Source organism: Rhea americana, unplaced genomic scaffold (assembly GCF_003343005.1).
Source record: "Rhea americana isolate MKP2758 unplaced genomic scaffold, rheAme1 scaffold_131, whole genome shotgun sequence".
NCBI lineage: Eukaryota > Metazoa > Chordata > Aves > Rheiformes > Rheidae > Rhea > Rhea americana.
The window spans coordinates 2,416,486-2,423,915 of NW_028185384.1; positions in this window are offsets into that span (position 1 = coordinate 2,416,486).

The following is a 7,430-nucleotide window of genomic DNA, read 5'->3' on the forward strand; positions in this document are numbered from 1 at the left end:
AGCACTAGCTGCTAAGCCCCACCACCCTGAGCCTCTCAGGCATGCCCATATCACTGCCATGCTTAGCAGGACACCAGAAGGACAGCTCAAAACACCTGGGCATCAGCGACAGCCCGAAACCTCGGGGTGCAAGTCTCTAGCAGATAAGCCAGTAGGTCCAGCCGAGTCCTAGAGGCAGCGTCTGCTGCCGGGTTTCCGCTTGTTAACATGAGGTGAGAAATGCAAAATTCAGAGAGTGAAGGAAAAGTCCCACACATTACTACTTTTGTTAAGATTTCATGGTATTTCAAGCTGGTACTGTCATCAGGGTGATTCAGGATTTTGGCACAGGGGAATTTGGTGATACAGATTTCCCCCATACATTTTCTTTTCCTGTCTGCTCCTGAAAATAACCCATGAAAAGATAAGCCCATTTTTTTTTTTTTTGCCAAGAGTAAATGCAAAGGCATTTTGAGGTACTTAAGGTAAGAAACAAACACAAACAGCTTGTTTCTCCTGTTGGGAGGCCATTTTCAAAGGGCTCTTCCTTTCCTGCCATAAAAAGCTGGAGGACTCCAGAAACAAGGATGTGGCTTTCCTTTGATGAGAAATACACATTTCTGGCTATTCTTCAGGGTCCTTACTACACCATTTTAGAACATACACAGGCCCATTCAACCCATTCAAATGGTAACACTATATGACACCCACTTACCACCTTTACTTCTTCCCTAACACCGTTATATTAATCTCTCATGAAGAGCCCAAAGATTTGTTTAATGCCACACTGCTAATAAAGCACCTACACCCCAGATGACAGGTTTCGCTTCCTGGCCAAGCCCAGCTGTGGTTGCACAGGCTGAGGGCAGGTTCCCATGGACATCTCAGAAGCACAGGAAATAAGGCTGAGATGCCTGAAGGTACCATCTCCACCACTCCCTGCTACAGGCAGGAGTGACCGTTGTGAATCATTTATGCAAATTGCTCATCTAACTTGTCTTCCTCTGAAAAAAAGACATTTGGTCCATTGTATCAACTGTCTTGATGATACGAAAGCCACCTTTGGAATTCAATTGTAGTATCAAGGATATCATCTGTTTTCACAACAGGAGAAGAATTTATCTAAAATAGGTATTAAAAACACAGTATTATTATATTCCCTTTTCCTTCCTTGGGACCACAAGGTCTTTAAAGGATCAGTGAAACGGAGCCACTTCCCATCTCCCTCTGTCAATATGAGAAAAGTAAGCAAGATGAGCTATATTAAAATAGGTTTGGACTGATAAGCCAAACCAATCGGAAAGGTCAATTCTATCCAAAAAGGTAATAACAAAGGGGGCTATTGAACTCGTTTCCTTGATGTTTGCTTATTCTGTTGTAATGGCTTTTATTTTCTTTCAGCACATTCTTGTTATAGCACTTTATCACTGGTGGAGGACAGAACATGCAAATATGGTCTTACAAAACCATCAAAACCTACAGATGCAAACACTGGTACCTGCACCACCAGTAAGTTCCTTACTAAGGAAGAAAAGACAAGGAAGAGGTGCCCTGCAGCCATACCCAGATGGAGTTACCAAGAGGTCCTACATATATTTCCTATCTTTTTCCTCAGGCTTTAACCCATAATCACTTTATAGCCATAATCACTTTTTACTCTCTAGGCTGTAAATCCACACCAGCAAATAACAGGCACTTAATCCAGTAACACATTGTCAGCCAGTGCTTACTTTTAAAATATTTAACTTCTGCAGGCTACCCAGTAACTTGCTGGGTGTTGCCAAGGTCCTGAGAAGGCTTTTAATTCTTCAGCAGCCATGTGAAACTGAACTCCTTGCAAGAGGTCACATTTTTCAGGTAATCTAGAACACGCTCAGGTATTGTAAATGCTTTTGTCAGATATTTGGCCTTGAAATTTGACCTTGAAAATCATCCAGCAATGTAAGAACCTACATTATACTGAGTGTATATAATGTGTAATATGAACTTCTTTCCTGGAGAGGTGGTGACAGAGTGTAGATTCGTATCAGCTTTCTGCATGCTGAGACCTGAGATTAAGAGGCTGTATTGCTCAAACCATCACACTTTTTCTTCTTCAGTGACACATTTCCATCTCAGTGAGTCACTTAAGTAACCATCTTAAAAATAAGAATCTGTCTTTCAAAACATCCCGCAGTGGGGCAGAGCTATTTTATCTCCTGGATGACCAAGGTGAGATGGGAACTCTGTAGAAGCATAGTAACAGGGTTCCTTAGAGTAGCAAAGTCCTTCCTTGCTTTACCTAGACATGCCATTCTGCTTCCTGTTTACAGTTCTGTATGTTCATTTATGGAAAACAGTATAACTCTACATAAAAATCTTTCAAAAGTAGGTGGTGCTCTCTCACCACAGTCACCCATTTTGCATTGCTGCTGGATTCATAAATGTGAGCTAAACACACAAAGTGCACAGAATTTATTAGTGACTCAGCTGAGATCTTAACAAGATCTAAGAACTGAGTTCTCAAATGTCTTATGGTTATAGAGTGCGCTTTGCCTTATATGATCCTAAGAACACTAATAATTATTGAAAGAACACAGACCAAATCATGTAAAATCTTACTCAGCTCCATTAACTGTATGGATGGTGAGTCTTCCTGAAGGGCAGGGAGGATTCTCACAAGTAAAGCCCAATTCAGGTGATGAAGCATCATGCCTGAGGGGATCCTGCTCCTCTGGTACAGCGCATAGCCACATCCCCATGTCCTGAATTAAGCTTCGGATTTCCTACATGAAGCAATGCAGTACATTGCTTTTATCTGTCATCTTTCCAGACTTGGACTATGCCAAGTTCAACTCTGGAGACCCTCAGCATGTCGCATAGTGACAGCTAAAGGAATACAGCAATATGCTCCAGCTTGGGGTTGGACCAGGTCCAAGCTGGAAAGCTCTGACCAGCAGCCATGGGAGAGCTGTGGGAGCACAGCTGGTGCCCAGGAGGTCCCTCAGCAGAGGACAGAGCATGCGGCTGCTAAAGGGAGTGCTCGCTACAGGCTCAGCTACAAGTCGAGCAGAATGTGCTGACCACAGCCCAGAGCGCGGCTTGGACCGGCATGGCTCAGCACGGCCACAGGCCCACACCTGCAGCCCCTCCGGGCAGGCACAGGGCAAGGCACGCAGCAGGGCCTGGAAGGAGAAGGCCCATGCTGGCAAACGGATGACAGGCTGGAGCACCCTTTCATCTGATGGTGTCAAGCAGAGGCATGCAGGCACCCTGCGGGCAACAGAAGTAGCACTGCCTCTTGGCAAAAGGAAAGCCCTGCTGCACAGAGATGGGCCCCTAAGTGGCTCTAGTCCAGGAGCAGCTACAGTCTCCACGAAAACAACTCCCCATCTTGGTACATATGGAAGTAATTCCTGCTGAGCAACACATGTCCCATCGCTTCCAGTTTGCCAGGAAGGAAAAGAGAGAAGGAGATCAGGAAGCACTGTGGACAGCTGGTCAAGCCCCATCTGCAAACAGTCCCCAAGACTGAGGGAGCAGCACAGCCAGCAAGGGAGTCACAAGAAACCTAAACCAGCTGTGATTCAGGAGAAGAGACCCAAGGAAGGGTGTGTCCGAGTCCAAAGCAGAAGGAGAAGGGGGAAATGGTACTTCCTCACTCTCCAGTTACTCATTGTGTTTCGCTTTGTGTCTCGTGGTACCATGGAGGGTGGTACAGCTCTGCAGGGCTCTGCGGCACAACCATCACACCTCCTGCGGCCCAGACAAACAAGCGTTCAAGATCCTGTTAACTGTTTCACTCGCTGTGCTGGCTGCAGTCCAGAGCACAGACATACTTTTCCTGAGATCAGTATTTCTTAACTGCTGGATCCTGGGAGAAGGCACCAAAGGCAATTCTCAGCTATTAAAACCAACACACTTCTGCTTATGCTTTGTGTGTAAGAGGGTGAAAAAAGCAGTTGTTTCTGAAACTAGGAAAGGTTTCTCTGAGGCCAGAGGGTAGAGCTATCAATACCTGCACAGGTACAGAAGCAGTATTTTAAAACTCCCAACATCTTCTCTCCCAAATATTTGGGTCAAGACTTGTACTACTGCTGCCCAATTTAAAAAAAAAATGGAGCTGGTGCCCATAAGCACTAAAATGGTCTCATGCAACAGAGACAAGTACAAATCCACTGACCTCCATATGCTGGTGTTAATTTTAGCCCTGCTTGGCAGTAAACTCCATTTAGATAAATTTCCTTTACTAAAGAGATGAGACTGAACTGGCTGTATCAAGTGGGATCAGCGGGGCTCGCTGTAAATCACAGGGCAGTATGGTGCTTAGCAGTTTTACTTGCTGCTTTAAATACTAGAGTGTGAACTGCCTGCTGCATGCAGGGACGCTCGCGAGGCCTGATGTCAGCAGATCGTACCCTCAGCTCAGCCTGCACGTGCTCCTTAAGAGAGGCCACGGATGGTATGTTTTCCTTGGCAGTTTCCCTCTTTGTTCAATGCATGAAAGAGAAAGGCTTCCTCTGAAAGTACTGCTGTCATTCCCTTAATAATTCTGTAATCTAGGAAATCTCCCGTTCTCCTAGACTGTAAAGAGATCACACAATTTCCCATTTGCTGYTCCAGGGGGGATTGCTTTGCATGTGTCACGTAACAGCAAAAATGTGGCTGTAATAAAAATTAACTCAAATGAAAGATCTGGTATTTTTTAACAGTCAGAGATATATGGTCAAGTCTAACTTACACATGCAATCTCAAGCGAAAGCACGCCTGTGCTCTCTTTGCAGGCTGGAAGGCAGCCATGTAGCCAGGCCTCCCCAAGACTGACCCCAAGGGGACCGCGGCACGTCTCACCGCGTTTGTATCCTGGCCCTTCTTCCCGTGTCCGCTGCCGCGACTCACACGCAGCTACCAACGCAGGCTTGGTTTCCCCCTGCCCTCCTCCCCACAGGCCCTGCCAGCGCCAACCGGGCTAACGCCCTGTGCGGGCAGGCCCAGCTCCAGCACACCAGGCCTGCAATCACCAGGGCAGGACCAGCCCCATGGTGACTAAGAGCACACAGGGCCGCCCCGCGCAGAGGCGGCGAGCGCCGGCGTACCGGCCTCGCCGCCTAGTCACCGGCAGCCCGGCCTGGTGGGGTTGCGACACGCGGCAGGGATCTCGGCGTGTGAAACTGGCCCAGCATGCTGCTGTCAAGTAGTACGTGCAGCAGGAGCTGTTTTGCGCCCGCGGTGCAGGGTGCACGCTGGGGCAGGGCTCCGGGGGGAAGGCAGGGGAGGAATGCGGCAGGCTGTTTGAATGCTCTATTTCCTGGTTGGTTAGCCACAGTTTAAGTTTCACTGATCCTAGTTATCTGGAGTGATCCAAGACACCACCCACCAAAGAGCCTTAACCCTCTCTGCCACTACACGTCCTAAGTTGTGGATTAACTTTTAAACAGGGGAGATTCTTCTTGGAGGGCCCTGGGACAGGCCCACCCCCACAGGTTACAGGCACGTCTGCAGCTGAGACCCCCCGAYTCCTGGGGTGGGTACAGGGGCAGATGTGCGGCTGCGGGCTCCTCCCTGCTCCTGTAATTTCATCACGGGGATGTGGGAATTGCGCTCCTATCTTCAAGTATTTCGCATCAAGCCTAGCGATACCACAAATGTAGTTTGTGCTGTCTGGAGGCTATTTTGTATCACAGAAGTTAGGTGCCCCTGCTTGTCTTCTTCCRAAGCCTGTAAAGCTGCTGGCTTGGTACGACTCAGAGCACAAACGAAGCTGCTCCTAATTGCACCACCATGTCTCATGCTCTGGATGTACAGCGCAGGCAGTAGCTTACTGGGCGTATGACTTCTTGGTTTCATATCCTGTGACGTCTTTTAAAATACAGCGCATACCTTCCGAGCCAGGCCCGCCCTCCTCAAAACCTCTTTTCTTCTTAAAGAAAAGTCCCAACATCAAATTTATATTCTGTGGTTTTCAAAGATTCAGATGTGATGACCTGTGCAGCTATGGCTCACACAGGGGTCAGGCAGGACCACTCAGAGCTGCACTATGGCTCAAGGCCCTTCCACACCTCGATTTCAGTCTGTCCCTTGCTCTTGCCAACTGCCCCATGCTATTTAGTCCTCACTCTCCCTGAAGTCACTGCCTCCCAGCTTCCCGCTTCCTTCCTCCAGCCTGCCACCCTCTTCCCTTTCCAGCAAGCACTTCATTGGTGCTTCCTTTTCTTAAGCAAAATATAGCTTGTGCACAGGCTCCTGTGCCCTGCTCAGATGAGGCCTTTCTTCCTCTTAACTGGCACATTTTTAACCTCAAGTCATTCAAAATGGCTACATTAGTTTTCCAGCACCTGCCAAGGCCTGTGTCTGCTCCATCAGGGCATCACTCAGGAGCTAATACAACACCAACTTTACACTGCCTCACAGGGCAGGGAAGCAGCCTAGCTAGGATCCCTCTTCTGTATACTGTCTGATCATGCTCGGGGTAACCTTTTGGGGCACCATCACAGGATTTGAGCTCCCTGTGAGGCTCCAACACTGCCTTCTGCTTTGTTCTTCCATTACCAGACAATGAGTTGAGACCTTCAGGCCCAGAGTGATGTTCCAGCTATGGCATTACAGAGAACAGCAGGCTGGAAGCCACCTCAAGGGATTAGTTAGTYGAGCAGCACGCRTGAGCCTAGCTCAAGCGTTCTGGAYCACATCCCACAGATTTCTGTCTGAGCTCCAAAGCGCTTGAGCTTAAAAACCTCACGAAGGGACCCAACAGCCTCCCCCAGCAGATGGCTTCCCTCAGAAAGCCCTTCCCCCAAGGTGGCCTAAACCTGTTGCCAACCCGGGTGCGGCAGAGCAGGGGAAGCCGCCCCAGTCGCCCTGTCAGCCCCCCTCCCCTAGAGGGGCCCTAGCAACGGCGCAGGGTGGGGGAGAAGGAGGGAGCCCAACGGTTGGCGCCAACGGCCGTCAGGGCAGGCACGCGCCCTTCCCCTCCCCCCTGCGCATGCGCGCGAGATGCAGCGGCGGCACCCTGTCCCCAACGGGGAGGGGAAGGGGAGAGGGAGGGGCTGGGACTTTAAGACGTTCCCGCGGCGTCCTTTGCGTGTCATGTGCTGACGTGTGATCGCGTGGCGCCTCTCCCCACAGAGGCCCCGCCCCTCCGGCTCCCGCATGCGCAATCACGCCGCAGCTCCCCCCGCCCCCGGAACCGCCCCGCCCCGTTGCTCCGGGGCGGGCTCCCATGCAGAGCCCCCCCMCACCCTGCTGGTCCGTCTGCGCATGCTGTCTCTGACGCGCGGGAGGGCGGGGCGCCACGGTAACGCCCTGCGCACGCGCAGCTCCCTCCGGAGGCCGCGCGGGCGCGGGGAAAGGCGCGCGCCATTCGGGGCGGAAGGGGGCGGGGCGCCCCTTGCCCCGCCCCCGCCGCGCCCGCCCGTGGAGAGGGCGGGGTTGCCGCGCGGGCGGGCGCGCATGCGCGGCGGGCAGGGCGGGGC